This window comes from Mus musculus, chromosome 5 (assembly GCF_000001635.26).
Source record: "Mus musculus strain C57BL/6J chromosome 5, GRCm38.p6 C57BL/6J".
NCBI lineage: Eukaryota > Metazoa > Chordata > Mammalia > Rodentia > Muridae > Mus > Mus musculus.
The window spans coordinates 73,348,376-73,363,919 of NC_000071.6; the positions used below are offsets into that span (position 1 = coordinate 73,348,376).

General features: G+C 44.4%; 1 long non-coding RNA gene across 2 annotated transcripts; it reads left to right on the top strand.

Moving 5' to 3' along the window:
- Positions 1-318: 318 nt before the first annotated feature.
- Gm34496 lies at positions 319-15,391 on the top strand. Of its 2 annotated transcripts, none has more exons than XR_377014.2 (5): positions 319-416; positions 8,593-8,698; positions 14,754-14,933; positions 15,038-15,251; positions 15,330-15,391. It is a non-coding gene; the product is annotated as a predicted gene, 34496 (long non-coding RNA). The 2 variants fall into 2 exon arrangements; XR_377015.2 differs by having other exon boundaries at positions 14,813-14,933.
- Positions 15,392-15,544: the final 153 nt, after the last annotated feature.

Genomic DNA, 15,544 nt, shown 5'->3' on the forward strand with positions numbered 1-15,544 from the left:
TTGTGTCTGGCCAGTAGATCACAACCTGGGTTCTGGCCTGGAAAGGCATTTTGGAAACCTGGAAGAGAAGAGGGGCTAGGCGGCGAGAGAAAGAAATGTAGCTAAGACAGGCATTCTGATCAAAACTCAATTTTACTATTCCGCACACAGTTATGAAGCAGGGGAAGGGGCCCGATTCCCGCCAATTAATCTTGGAGTCCAATAGCAGGGTGACCACGTGCACGGCTCGGAACAGCAAAGCGGCAGGTTCCAGCAGTGGGCGTGGCAGAACGATTGAGCGGGAAGCTCCACCCCTGAGCAAGCAGGTTTCAGGCTGGGGGAGAGGAGGCTACATCAGCGAGAACACTGCAGTTCATGTTACAAATGGTCGTTCTTTTATTTTGGGTATGAACTGTCTGGAGCACGTGTTCACACAGGTATGAAGTGTGCTCTGAGGACACTTTACACCTGAATCTACCTTTTCTTCTCCCTCCTCCCTCTCCTCAGGCTCTTTTGGTTCTCTTAGACAGCCTTTCTTGTATTTTCATGTCATATGTGTGTGTGTGTGTGTATATATATATATATATACACATATGATTCAATGTGTCTATTGATACATACATATTGGAAACATAAATGAATGAAACCATATGTCTGTCTTTCTGAGACTAGCTTTATTCATATAATATCAGGTCCAGTTGCATTTATTGTTCTACAAATTATATAACTTTGTTCTTTATGTCTGAAAAATCCATGATATGTATATATACAGCATCGGCTTTGCTGTGTTTTGACAGGGTCTGTAACTCAAGCTGGCCTTTAATTCACTTTAGTCAAGGATGACCTTGAACTCACGACCCCCCCACCTCACCTTCCCAAGTACTGGGGTTACAGGTTTGTACTGTGCCGTCCCCAGTTTACATGTAGCACATTTTCTTTGTCGGTTCCTCTGTTGATGGACACTTAATTATTCCATGAGTTAATTTATTGTGCATAGAGCTGTAGTAAGTGCTGTGTGCAGGTGTCTCTGGAATGCATCAACTTGAAGTCCAATTTATATCTGGCTCATGTGGTAAAAATGTGTTTAGTTTTTTATTGAGAAACCTCTATACTGATTTGCATCATGGCTGGAGTAGCTTACATGACTGGAGTAGCCCAGTAGTGTACAAAGGCTTGTCACTTATCTGTGTCCCCACTACTTTTGTTACTTGTTTAACTTAATGACCCAGATGGCTTTGTTGTTGAGATTTCGTGCTGGGCTGAGGTGGAATCAGAACTTGGATCTGGGATGGGATCTTTGGCCACCAGCACTTCCGGGGCACATACAGGATGCTGGGTGCAGGTCTGCACTTGAGGCTAGTGAAATAAGCAAAGCAGTGAACCATGCTGAGGACATGAAGAACCAGCCAGAGCGAGGAGGTGAGCCGTCTCCCAACATTAGCCACGGTCCAGCCTACTGGCTTAGAAGGTCACTCTCAGACAGACTGGTTTTTCTACAAAGAAAACAATGTCTCCAAACAGATTGTAAGATTCCCCAGGGATGGGAACTTTGGCTTTTCATCTGGCATTTTCCAGGACAAAGAAAAGAGCACTGTCTTTGAAGAGACTTTTTACTTAACTTCAAACAAACAAACAACAACAATAACACAGAGAGAGACAGAGAATCCCCTCTCCCCATCTTTTCAAAGCATCATCTGCTTTAGGCAAAATTCATAAACAAGAGGGCATATCTTTGGGCTTGTCCAGCCTGCTGAACTGAAACTCGTTTTGCTACTACAGATACCCCCAAAAATCTTAATACATCCCACCAAAGAGAACACCTGGATCAACTTCATAATAAAATAACTGGAACACTGCTGCCGTCCACAGTTTACAGGTTTGACTCTCTGTCCCTTAGCAACCAATCTGCCCTTTTCTGTCCACAGAATCTCTGCCGTGGTTTGACTTGGGGAGCCCGAGGGAGCACACAGACGCATATTAGGTAATAATGCAGGGTTGTTTTTTTTAAAGTCAGTGCTTAGGGGGTTTGAATAACAGGATGCTATAGTTGGTATTTATATGGAAATTTAGAAGGTTGCCTTCATAGTATATGCCTCTAATCCTAGCATCCAGGAGACTGAGGCAGGAGGATCATAAGTTTAGGTGCAGTTCAGGCTTCATAGGAACACCTTGTCAAAACAAGACACGACAAGACAAGACAAGACAAGACAAGACAAGACAAGACAAGACAAGACAAGACAAGATGGGAGCCAACTCACAATTCATGGTTCAGGATTGTTTCTTGTTATTCACACAAGTAAGTAGTTCTCAATAAGGAACGTTGACAGTTGGCATTTCCCTATAGACAGTGTGTATACCCACCCAAACTTTCTGTAGTTTACGATACAGCACATGCTTTTCATAGTTCAAAACCAATGCAATACATAACAAGTAGGATACCTTCAGCAGTAACCATGGCCATGGAAAATAAAAATAATATTCACGACTATGTTACACATTTAAACGGAGTAAAATCTTTATTTTAATTTCCAAATCAAATAATTCTGTGTATGGAGTCCTATTTTAAAAACTTTGAACATACATCTTGCATTAGAGGGAGTGAAGGGATCTTGAAGTCAGATTTCTCTTCTCTGAGGTTCTGGACTGCATTCATGACTTTAATCTGAATTACAAGAAAAGGTCACAACATGACACATTCATGAAAAGTTAGCGCTAGGTGGTTAGCTATAGATACATTGTGCGGACCTCGTTAGGACACCACAGTTTCTATTTATATAGAAAACCATCAAGTGGGATATTGTAGCGGTTCGAATCAAAATGGCCTCCATAGGCTCATAGGGAGTGGCACTATAAGGAGGAAGTAGACACTGGGAGCTGGCTTTGAGGATGCTCAAGCCACTTCCAGTGTGTCATTCTCTTCCTACTCCTGATCTGAAGGTAGAACTCTCAGCTCCTTCTCCAGCACCATGTCTATCTGTACCCCGTCATGCTTCTTGCTGTGATGGTTATGGGCTAAATCTCTGAAGCTGAAAGCCAGCCCCAATTATTAACTAAGAGTTGCCATGGTTTTGGTGTTTCTTCACAGCCATAAAACCCTAACTAAGACACAAGTGGAGGTTTGCATGTGTAACCGAGCACTAGAGTGACAGGAGGAACCCAGGTTTAATGTGAGTTAGTCTGTGCTATATAAAGGAAAGCCTGTCTTAAAGAACACAGAAAAAAATGATGAAATGGGAAGGGGGAGAATTATTGCAATTTACAAGAAAAAAAAAGCTAATTCTCCTTGACTAAGGTTAGCCAGACCATAGACTCATGCTGTGCACAGAGAGGCATAATTACATCAAAACTCTTCTCAAAGTACACGTCACTTCTTCCATGAAGATGGGTTCTGCGGGTAGGTTACATGCCTTATTTTTAAGGCCTTGAGGAGAACCTGGTGTGATCTCGCATACAGACACCACATAGGTCATCTAGGTTATTAGCCACCTCTGGTCCTGGTTGTTGGATCTTAGTGGAGCCCCAGGCTATACAGATAGTGCAAAGGTCACCTAGACTATCAGCTACCTCCAGTCCTACTGAGGGAACTAGGTATGGCCTGGCCTGCAGATAGCACAAGGGTCATCTAAGCCATGAGCTACCTCCATTTCCAGCCTTCTGGGTATAAAACAGACTGTATGTCTTTTCCTTTGAACAGACAACCCTGTGTTTATCACTCCTGGTGTCTGTATTGCTGTTAGGGCAAGGACCTTTGTGCTCCCATCAGACTTATCTGAGGAAAATGAAAATTTATGTGGTAATCTCCCTTCTTATCTTGGATGAAGCCTAGCAAAATGTGACTACTGTTCTCCCTCCCTCCCTCCCTCCCTCCCTCCCTCCCTCCCTCCCTCCCTCCCTCCCCCCCTCCCTCCCTCCCCCCCTTCCTCCCTCCCTCCTTCCCTCCCCCTCCCTCCCTCCCTCCCTCCCCCCTTCCTCCCTCCCTCCCTCCCCTCCTCCCTCCCTTGCCCTTTCTCCCTTCCTTTTCTCTTTCCTTTCTTTCCTTCTTCTGCTCCTTATCATCTTCTTAACTCTCTCTCATGCCACCAACTTTCTCTCTTGTTCAGCAATGCCCCTCATATGCACACAACAATCTGTAGGACAGATCGCAACTCATCACTTTTGCACAGTTTCCTCAGTTAACCAGGCCTCCACAGACCTATGTGAAGGTTGTCCTCAGATTTCGCTCATGCGGCAACGAATGCATTTGAGCACATAGAGTTTTACACAATATAGGAATGCACAAGTCCCTACAGTGGGTAAGTAGCGAGGCCAAAATTCTCCACAGTGAGATCGCTGCCCAAAGGATGATTCCTAGATCCAGAGCGATGCCAGAGTTCTCTTCAAATCCATATTCTATAAGCAGTTCTGCATCTTTTCATGGGAGAGCTGGTCCCTGCCACAAGCTAAGGAATGCATGAAGTACAGCCAGGGATACATTTCTGCTTCCCAGTTCCACTCTTCTCTACAGTTCAGGTCTAGCCAATGTAGCCACTTCACACAGAGTAGATGTCCTGGAACAAGCAGCCATATACCCTGAGAAGAAGCACAGCCATGGCTGACTAGACCTGGACCCAGAGTTCTGAGTGTCCTATACTCTTGTTCTCCAGTTCTTAACAAAGTACAACGTTTAGCCATGCATTGTCTTTGAGGGTGCGCTGAGGACACCATACAGTGCCCACTCAGCGAATTTGGAAGTTGGCTTGCAGTCACCAAGCACGGGAGTGCCTTAGGACATTTTTTGTCACTGTAACAAAATACCACACATTGGGGAAATTGTAAAGAATAGAAGCCGGTTAGACTGACAACTCTAGAGGCCAGGAGGTCTAAGAGCAAGAGGCTGTATCATTTCAAGGAAACCCAGCTGAGTTCATTTTTTATTTTAAAACATGGCTCATTTCTGTTAACTGTGATAATCAACCCATCCGCATGACAACGGCCTTACCGTTCATCATGTGGGTGCCCTTCATGACCTAAATCTTCTTAAACCCCGCCCCTTTAATATAGACATGAACACAATTAAATGTCAACCTGAGTTTTGGAAGAATCATTTAAAGTATCAAACAGGAACCAATTGATCAAGGATATGGTTACCCCAAGAAAACCCTGGGGGTGGGGGCAGAGTGGTTGAGAGGCAGAGTGGAGCGGCAGCTATGACACACCGAGCACAGCCATCAGATGAGGCAATGGAGGACTCTGGCAAATCCACTTTGCTCCTACCTGCCCCACAGATCAGTTAGGACCCAGACCGCCACGACCGAGCTGCCGTGGGAGAGAGTACTTTACAGTGAGCCTACACAGGAGGACACTACAAAGAGCTGGCAGCCTTCCAGAACTTCCAACACTGCCCTCATTGTAGATCCTTTGTTTTTTTTTTTTTTTTCTTGTCTCATTTAGCTCCAGCTGGCCTCAACGTCACTATGCTCCAGAAACTGTCTCTGAGTTTCTCATTCCTCTGCCTCCACATCACCAAAATGGAAATTGCAGGTGATGTCAGGATGTCCAGTTTGTACAGTGATGGAATGGAACTCAAGACTTTGCCCATGCTGGACGAGCATCCAAGCACATGAGCTACTGTCTGTAGAAGTACCTGTAGCTTCTCTTTACCTAACATCCAACAACAGCTCTGACAGTTGATTTCCATCAGGGAGGCCCAGGACTCTTCTCTGCTGCTTCTGGAATCTTTTCTGCAGCAACGCTAAGTTATCTAAAGCATAACTCCATGATTTATACGTCCATAATACTCACAGTGTGCTCACACTCCTGATTAAACTGTGCTGGTGCAGAAGGGAACTGTAATTCCACTTATCTTATCACATTTCCAGAGACATTTTATCATCCTCAACAGATTGTCCCACCAGACACCCTTCTGAATGGCTGTCCTTGAAGATAATCTATGTGTATCAGCATAATTCTGTCACAATGAATAAAATACCTTTGGATGGCTGACAGAGAAAGTCTAGAGGGATTCTTCTAGGGGATGCTCGATGAATCAAGCTAAGAATCCTTTTCATCAGGGTGGACAAAAGAAGAAACGCCATGGACAGGCAGACTCCCGTGGTGTGTGTAGAAAACCAGAAATCCTTTGCCAGGGTCAGGGCTGAGCCTGCCGCTTTCTAACTGATCTTGGATGGAGTCTTTCCCCTCATCACAGTGCCACGCAGCAGGAAAGGCATCGGGATTCAATCCTGTCTTGAAACTGTCATGTCCACTCATGGTGTCATGGAAGGCATGCTGGCCCGATGCTCAGACTGTCTGGTTTCTGGTCCTCGTGGCTGAGGATCTTCCGTGCGATTAGGGCAAGTCTTTAGCTCTCTGTGTTGCAGACGCTTTGTGATTGTGTCACAGTAGTGATGTGATGGAGCAGATAGGCCATGGGCTCCACGCCTGAATTTGCTGTTCTCCTAAAAGCCCCTGAGACAGGACATGCTAGGGTACAGCTCAGGGCTGCAGCTGCTGCTTTCCAAGCTCAAAGCTCTGGGTTCAGTCTTCAGCACTCTAACAGCAATAACTAAAAGGGCTTCATATTAAAACAAACAAACAAACAAACCTGCTTGTATTAGATGCAGGGACAGCATAGTTTGTGCATCTCAGGGGAAGCATGATAGCAAACACAGGACCAACATGGGGACCTCACTGGATCTTCAGGTCATATGGCTTTCTTACCACTGACTGTAGTGTCCTAAGACTAGAGACCATTCCAGAACACAGAAGGATTGGTGATGGTTTCTTTAGTCTTGTTTTGTGCTTTTCGCACAGTGCTCGGAGATATTAGCATAATTCCTTTTCCGTAATATCCTCTGTTTTTAATTAATTTAATTCCCATAAAAATAAACGACCTCAGAAGATTTCCCATAAAGAAACCACGAAGCAAAAATGATAACATGTGTGCAAACAGACAATAAAATCACAGGGCAGGCCTGGATATGAACGATCCAGTCCCTTGCTCACCACATTAAAAGGTAAAAATAGTAAAGATTAAATCAGATTTGATAAGAGGTCTGGCAAAATATTTTCAATTATCCAGAACACTCTGCCTTGCAACTGCCTTTGTATCCACTACCCTTAGTGACGAGAGTTCCCTTCAGGGTGAACTTTGCCTTGAATATAACCTAAGGTAGTACAGCGCAATTGCAATCGTGATTAGCAAGGCTGTAAAATCGGCAGTTATCTTAAAGAGGCTTTCATGAGGTATGGAGTAGTATCTTTACTTACCAGGAAGCAGAAAGGGTGTAGAGAGGCTGGGTGGAGCAGGTGCAAAGTACAGTTACACAGAAATAAGCCTTTGTTATTGTTTATGTGCAGTGCTGCAGATAGAACCCAGGGGTCGTGTGTGTGTGTGTGTGTGTGTGTGTGTGTGTGTGTGTGTGTGTGTATGTGTGTGTGTGAGAGAGAGAGAGAGAAGCAAAAACACTCCCCCAGGGAGTTGCATCCAGCTGACTTCTAATGGTTACATAAATTTACTGTATTTTAAAATAAAGAAAACAGCCGGGCGTGGTGGTGCACGCCTTTAATCCCAGCACTCGGGAGCCTGAGTTCGAGGCCAGCCTAGTCTACAAAGTGAATTCCAGGACAGCCAGGGCTATACAGAGGAACCCTGTCTTGAAAAACCAAAAAATAAAAAATATATATAAAAATAAAAATAAAATAAAATAAAATAAAGAAAACAACAACAACAACAACAACTCTATGAGAGAGGCTGAGGAGGTGGGAAGCAGAGTGGGATCTGCTGAAAGCTCTCATGCCAACCGGCTTGGAGTAGCACTGTAGTAGAATCAGCAAAAGAAGCCCTGCCCAACAAGGTGGAAGGCAAGAACTGACTCCTAAAAACTGTCCTCTAGTCTCCATATATGTCTCCAGGCACACACATACCTGCACTTACATACACACACACACACACACACACACACACACACACTCCATATACACCATATACACACATACCCACACAATAATGATGAGTAAAGTTTTAAATTTGAATAAAAGCAGACTAGAAGAGAAGAGTTTGGGGCTGGAGAGATGGCTCAGCAGTTAAGAGCACTGACTGCTCTTCCAGAGGTCCTGGGTTCCATTCCCACATGGTGGCTCACAGCCATCTGTAATGGGATCCAATGCCCTCATCTGGTGTGTCTGAAGACAGCTACAGTGTGCTCATATAATTAAAATAAATAGAGTTAAAGAGAGAGAGAAAAAAGTTTGAAAGTTTCTAATACAAAGAAATGATAAATGTTTAAGAAGAGAAATGCTAGCTGGGCAGTGGTGGCGCACGCCTTTAATCCCAGCACTTGGGAGGCAGAGGCAGGGGGATTTCTGAGTTCAAGGCCAGCCTGGTCTACAGAGTGAGTTCCAGGACAGCCAGGGATACAGAGAGAAACCCTGTCTCCAAACAACTGAAAAACCAGAAGAAGGAGGAGGAGGAGGAGGAGGAGGAGGAGGAGGAGGAGGAGGAGGAGGAGAAATGCTAATTTCTCAATTTAAGTCATACATTAAGGTATCACACTGTCCCCTCACATCTTCACAATTCTTGCCTGTCAGTACAAATGCAAACATATCATCTATCTCATCTTAATATCGTTTTAGTTTCTCCTTATGGCTGTGTCTCGAAGGCTTAGAACACATTGGTAATAAGAATTAGAAGCTTTGGCTGGAAACTTTGGGCTGCTAGAGAGGCAGCATCAAAAAGCAGGTGAGTACTGGTTTGGACTATCATGGCCAGCGGTCCACTCCACCCATTGAAGAGAACATCTGTGGAGCTGGAGAGATGGCTCAACAGTTAAAACTTCTGCTCTCGTAGGGTACTGGAGTTTGGTTCCCAGTACCCATGTAGTGGCTTACTACTGCCTACAACTCCGGGTTCAAGCCCACTTTGGGGACCTCTGAGGGAGCTCCACACACAAGGCACACAGACACACATGGAGGCAAAACATCTATGTACACAATAACGTTAATACACCTAAGAGATGGAGGGCAAGCGCATTGTGGCACAACGTGGACTCTGGAATCCAAGGTTTCAAATGTTTACTATTAGTTTTTATGACCAGAGGCACGAACACTCAAGGCCAGGATTGTGCTTTGGAGCCATTTTCCCTCCTACTGTCAGGAAAGTGGCTCCGCCCCTCATCCCCGAAGTCTCTGGAAAAGCAGGACCAGGTCAGCAACCGAGCATTGGGCTATTTTAACGCTTGCCTGGTTCACCAGCTAAGCTAACCCACAATGGAAACTTACTAGATTGTTTTTTTGTTTTGTTTTGTTTTGTTTTGAAACAAAGGGAAGCTGGGAGATTTCTAGATTAAGATGGGGGAAAAAAAGAATTTGGCCAGGGATTGAATACATAAAATAATTATATTCCAGATACTTTATAAATCTAAAATTACTTTTGTTCAGCAACAAAACCTACCTTTGGATTGCTCAGAGCCAATCACTCCTTGAAATGTGTACTTGATGTAGAATAGATCCATGTTCAATGCTTTAGTTCTCGGGTTTCCTGATTGGACTCTGGCTGAAACCCCGACAAACACAGAATCTGAGCAGTTCTGCCCGCAGGAGCAACTCTAGACAAGAGCCCAGCTATGTTTTAAGTTCTCTATGGGAAGGAATTCTAGTAAAATCCAAACCACCAGAACTTAAGGCAGAGTAGACTCAGAGTCAGGATTGCCAGTCAAAAGATAGAGCATATCCCACAATATACAGTTTGTAGGATTTTTGTTGTTGTTGTTGCTAGGTGTGTTGTTTTTATTGGGTGTTTAAAAACATTTGGGGTAAACGAGTATTTGGGTTTACTGGAAATTCAGGTTTAGCTGGATGTCCCATGGTTTTATCTGATAAATCTGTTGACCCAAAGAAGATAAGCTCGTGCTGAATGTTTCATTGTTGCACTGCACAGACAGACATGAGAGCGGGCAAGACAGGTCTGGGGGAGAGATGGCCATTGAATCAGATCTTGATTGATGCCTTTGTTCTATTGATTATGATTGAGGCAATAACAAAATGCAGAATAGTCTAATCAGACTCTATTTCTCTCTGCCTGTGTGTACATAAATATGAATTATTGAAGCTTGTTACTAAAGGAGTGTTCTTATTGATATCAATTCTAAATATGGAGAACTAGCAAGTGCTTTTTGAGGACAATAGCTTGAGGCCAAAGAAGCCTCTAATGACTAAATGGCCAAGCTCAGTGATTGGCGTAGAATTCTGGTTTTCCATTGAAGGCAATGAGTTCTCTAGGGACTGTTTGGCAATGGCAGGAGACCTTTTGGATAGTTACCAGCAAAGAGTGGTGCTGCTGCCATGTGATAATAGGTGGGGGCCAACCAGCATAGCCCCCTTAAGCGTGACACCCACAGTGCCATTCTGGAGGACTCTGTGTAAACACACCTGCAGAATAAGCAGTCAGCTCATGTTCTATAAACAAATAGATGTTGTCCTTAATGAAACCGGGCAATGAGGTAAAACCAGGGAGGACACTTTCATAGGTCCCCATCTGTTATTCTAAATGTGGGATCTACTTGGGTTAGAACCTAGGACTTAGCACTTGCTAGCCAAGCACGTCTCTACTGGACGATATCCAGGCCTGCTTGCGTCCATTTAATCACTATCTCTAACAGTCTTTATCAGAACATTGTTCTCCAGGGTGCTTTATTTCTTTATGAATCAATAGATGGCTAATGAGTAGCAATATGGGTCAAGTTCAAGTAGCTCATTGCGGGAAGTTGTAAACTAAATCAGGCATGGAGTTACTGGAGACTGGGTTGAAACCTAAGGAATTCTCGGTTCCCAGTAGCAATAATCAGCAGTGCTTATCAAAGTCTTGTGGATGCCAAGAGACAGAAAGCCAAGTGGCTTAAAATCAAAGGCATGTGTTTAGGATCTGAGACTTCCTGGGACAGCTCACAGGAATGGGAGTGGAGCCCCTGATAGCCTGAGCCTGTGACTGGTGCCAATATAACCAGCTAGTTGTCCAGACCAATTGTCACTTCTGGCTTCATTTTGCATACAGACTTGTTCCAGAAAGAAGGCAGCAGGCAACTTAGATGACACATCCTCCTAACTTAGAATTTCTTCTATTAACCATGCTTTAGGCTCCAGAATAGACCTCTGCTTGGCTCCACTCTGGGCTCATGCACTATGGCCGGGGAAAAGGTCCCATGGTTGACCACACCCGTGTCACAGCTCTGTACTTGTAATCAGTGAGTTATATTTTCAAAGGGAATTGGAGTCACTTATATGGGAACACATCACTGGGTGTGGCATCTAGGCACTTTCTGCGTGTCACATCTGAGTAGAGCTGTATTTGGAGGGCTTTCGTTCCTAGTTAGGAGAGCTACAGGGCAGACACCACTCCATGCTGTTCGCCAATGAGCTAGACCCTCTTTAGATTGAGGGACTGTCCTTTGCTTGAGAGCTTCACGCCCTCCCCGGAGAACCCCAGAAATAGAACGGCACACCAAGAACTCAGGATGTGCTGACTGCTTAAGGACACTCCGGCACTCCAGATGATGTGTGTGGGCAGCAGAGAAACACGCTCTTCTGCAGCTCCACTCAGCTGGTGGTCCCCAGTTGTCTAAATGACAGAAGACTGCAGTCGGTTAGGCTCCCATTCTCTGCTCTGCCACTTCCCTTTTGAGTGACTTACTGGACTCCTCTTAGCCACGCCTTCCTCACCTGCAGGGAACCAATCATCCCCACCCATCAGCGACTCCGCAAAGATCAATTAAATGAGCTGCATACAGGATCTGCGTACAGTAGTCACGCCGAGTGCTCCTCCCCACTGGACTATCTCACAGATTTCTCTAATAAATTTTATTAGAAACCCAACATTTGGGGACACTTTTGGACACTGAAAACACCCAGATGACATATTTGTAAATATGCAAATCATTTAAATGAGAAAATGTAAGATATCACAGGTTAATTTGGTCAACTAGTTAAGCGAGCCTCCTCCAAAAAAAAAAAAAAAAAGTGCGCTAAAAATAAAGACTGGGTTTCCAACTGCCCCAGCCTTCCAAAGGTCAAATTCCATTTGCCCGGGATGTTTCCTCTCTTTGGAGGTTCATACCCCGCTGGGGTGTAGAGGCCGCACCAAATACACCAAATACTCCCGATGACAACAACCCACTCTCGGAACGTTAAGGAGTACCGGCTGAAAGTGCAGGCTGAGCAGTGGTAACCGCAGCTGCAACCTGGGAATGGTATGCAGAGGCTGAGAAGGAAAATGGTTTCCGAAGAGTTCGCAGTCAGGACCACATCTCTCTGTGGAAGCTTTGTCCTTCAGAATAAATGCACATTGTGCCCACAAAACCTAGAATTTGAAACATGTTCAATTTTTTTTTAAAAAAATTAAGATAGTATTTATTATTTATTCTTTGATAATGTAATGTGTAGAACGTGCTTTTTAAAAAAATCATACTCACTCCCCACCTCCAAATCCTTCCCATCTCTCCCTGCTCTCTCTCTGTCTCTCTCTCTCTCTCTCTCTTTCTCTCTCTGTCTGTTTTAAATAATCCACTGAGTCTAGTCAGTGCTACCTGTGTATGCATGAGTGTGAGACCATTCATTAGAGCATAAACAACTTACCAGGGACCATTCCTCTAAAATAACAACAACAACAAAACCAAAACCAAACTAAAACAAACAAACAAAAAACCCAAAACCCTGCCTCTCTCTCCCCTGGCAGCCATCAACTATTAACAATTCCTCAAGCAGTGAGCATAGAGTCTCAGGCCACCCTCCCTATCTTATCCTGTCATGGAATATTGACTAGCTTGATCTTGAGCGGGTCTTAGGTAATCAACTACAGTGCTATTGAGCTCAAAGTATCTTTCCTTGGGGGCTGGAGAGATGGCTTAGTGATTAAGAGCACTGACTACTCTTCCAAAGGGCCTGGGTTGGATTCCCAGTATCCATATGGCACTGCACAACCATCTGAAAGTCCAGTCCCAGACCCCAGACGACCCAGTGCCCTGAAGTATGCACACAATGCATAGACATACATGCACATGCACACAAAACACTCCTACGTAGAGACTAAAGTAATAATTAAAAATGTAAATGGAAAATTTTCCTTGCATCCGTCACAGCAAAGGTAGAAGACTGGAAACACCATCTAAGGAAGAGCTTGTTTATAACTGAAGGAGCTTCTAAGTTTCTATTGTAGCTTGGTAGATTCTCACTTGTCATGGTGGCTGACATATATAAAGTGAAGTGTCCAATGGAATTAGGTCTAGACGCATTTTTATTTACTCGTGGATGATACTAATTAACATTGCTGATTTTTGGTTTCTATTATCTGACATATGAACATATGCCTGTTTAGCATGCTTACGTACGTAGTTGAATCTATGGAATTTGTTTCTCCTTTTATCAATCACCCTACTTCAAAAGTTTCCCCAATAAAGATATAGTCATTTGCATGTTAACTGTACTAAAAGGGCATCAGCTTAAAGCCAATGAATGTTCCTTATGAGGATCACCCAAGAAGAAAAAATCTACAAAAACAATGGGCACCATTATTTGTAGGGCACAGGGATCATGCCACCAGAGGAGCTGGCAAGGTGGAACATGTTTAAATCCCCGAAATATCAAAACTCAAGATTTAAAATCTCATCCTGGGAACAGCAAAAGTGGAACTAGCTTCCTCCCTGTTTCTGTGCGTGCCTTGGAGCTCAGCAACCCCCAATCAGGTGGTCACAGGTAGTCAGGCCTGTAGCCCAGCGCCTGGACCACCTCCCTATGCAAATGAGACGTCTTAGTTCCTTAGCTTCCAGCCAATGACCTTTTCCCTCCACGGATAGTCTCATGCCTTCCCTCAAACTATATAAACCTTAGCTCACCCCAAATAAAGTGTATGTATTCAACAATCCGCTCCCCAGGACCTTACCATTCCGGACTTTGCCCAGTCCTCTCTGAGCTGGTGTACTCAGAGACCCTGAGAGGAGAGGCAGAAGCTGGAGCTACAATTATTTATTTTAGCTGGGTGAGAATCAATGAAGGACATTAACTTATGAGATTATGCACAGATCTTTCAAATTATATTTTTTTTTTACATTTTCTTTTATGTGCGCGTGTACATTTGTGGGTGGGTATGTAAATGACGTGGCATGCGTGAGGAACAGAAAGGATCCGTGGGAGTTGTCTCTCCTTCTACCCTGTGGGTGGTGGGGGACCAAAATCAGGCCACCATGCTTGTGTGACAAGTGCTTTTACTCACTGAGCCATCTCTTGGGCTCTGTTGCTCTTTTCTGTCCCTCCCAATAGCTGGTCAATCATCCCAGATACCTGTGGTCCCTGTCAGAACTATAGCATCAGAATCAGTGGTCCTGAGGCAGGGGCATCCCTAACACGTTCTCACGGGTGTCACAAGCTTTGCTCCAGGCAAAGCCTATGAAAGCATCTAGGAGGTTTTTTTGTTTGAATTTTTTGTTATTGTTATTCCCAAATGGTGAATAAATTCTGCATCTGTTGTAAGGAGAAACTGGAGCTAGAAACTTAGGAAGTGTCTATTCAGAATCCCAGAGGGGTGAGGGAACTTGATGCGCCCTGGCTGGGTGCTTGCTGGAAGCTCCCCCACACCAGTGCTGGCTCTGAGCATACATTCTCCTGGACTTCAGCTTTGGGAATAAATTTTCCTCCCTCTGCTGCCTGCTCACGAGTGGCCTGAATATGTCACACAGATCCTGTAGTTTGAGGCTACAGAAATAGCTTCCCGGGTCTAATGACTGGCTATTTCTTGCCTTTATTGCCAGATATAATTACCTGTCTCCCATTCTGCCCAGACCGATGATTCGTGATCTGTTCTTAACAGCTGGCCAGAAAGAGCCATGAAAGGAGTATTATAGGCAAAGGCCACCGATCAAGTACAGACAATGCCCTTGACGATCGTCGTGTCTTGAGAACACAAGATGGCGAGAGGTCCTCGTGGAAAGGTTGATTTCTATCTATAGCACTGGCTGTTGGGGGTATTGACTTAACTCTACTTTTCAAATACAGAAGCAGGAGTTTTAATCCTCCCCGAACCTTCATATTCTAGAATCACACTAGCTGAGCCTGGCCTGAAAGATGACCACGTGATTGGCAGTAGTGTTCTCTGAAGCTGACTTGTTGATGTTAACTGAGTAGCTCAAGATTGGAGATGCCTTCTTTCCACTGTCCAAACTGACATACCCAGCCTGCCATGATTAGATGTGACTCGTCCCCCAAGGACATTTGGTTCCTGGCTGTCTCTGTCCTCGGAATAAATAAAGGTAGTTATCCTGGGACCCTTTTTGTTCCTGTGAGAGTGATTTGTTAGAAAAAAAGTCATGTGATCTCTCCTCTTACAGCCCCTCAAGCCATGATGCCATCTGCCATGAGACCCTCCATCGAGGCTGAAAGACTAAGGTTGACTGACCCTGGATTTCCTGCCTCAAATGCTGTGTGTTCAGTGAACCTCTTTTCTTTATACAGTTTCCAGACTTGGTTTATTTGGTATAGCAACAGAAATGGACACATATGCAGTTGTTAATTGAAATTATCATCACTGAAAATTAGTCTCTTT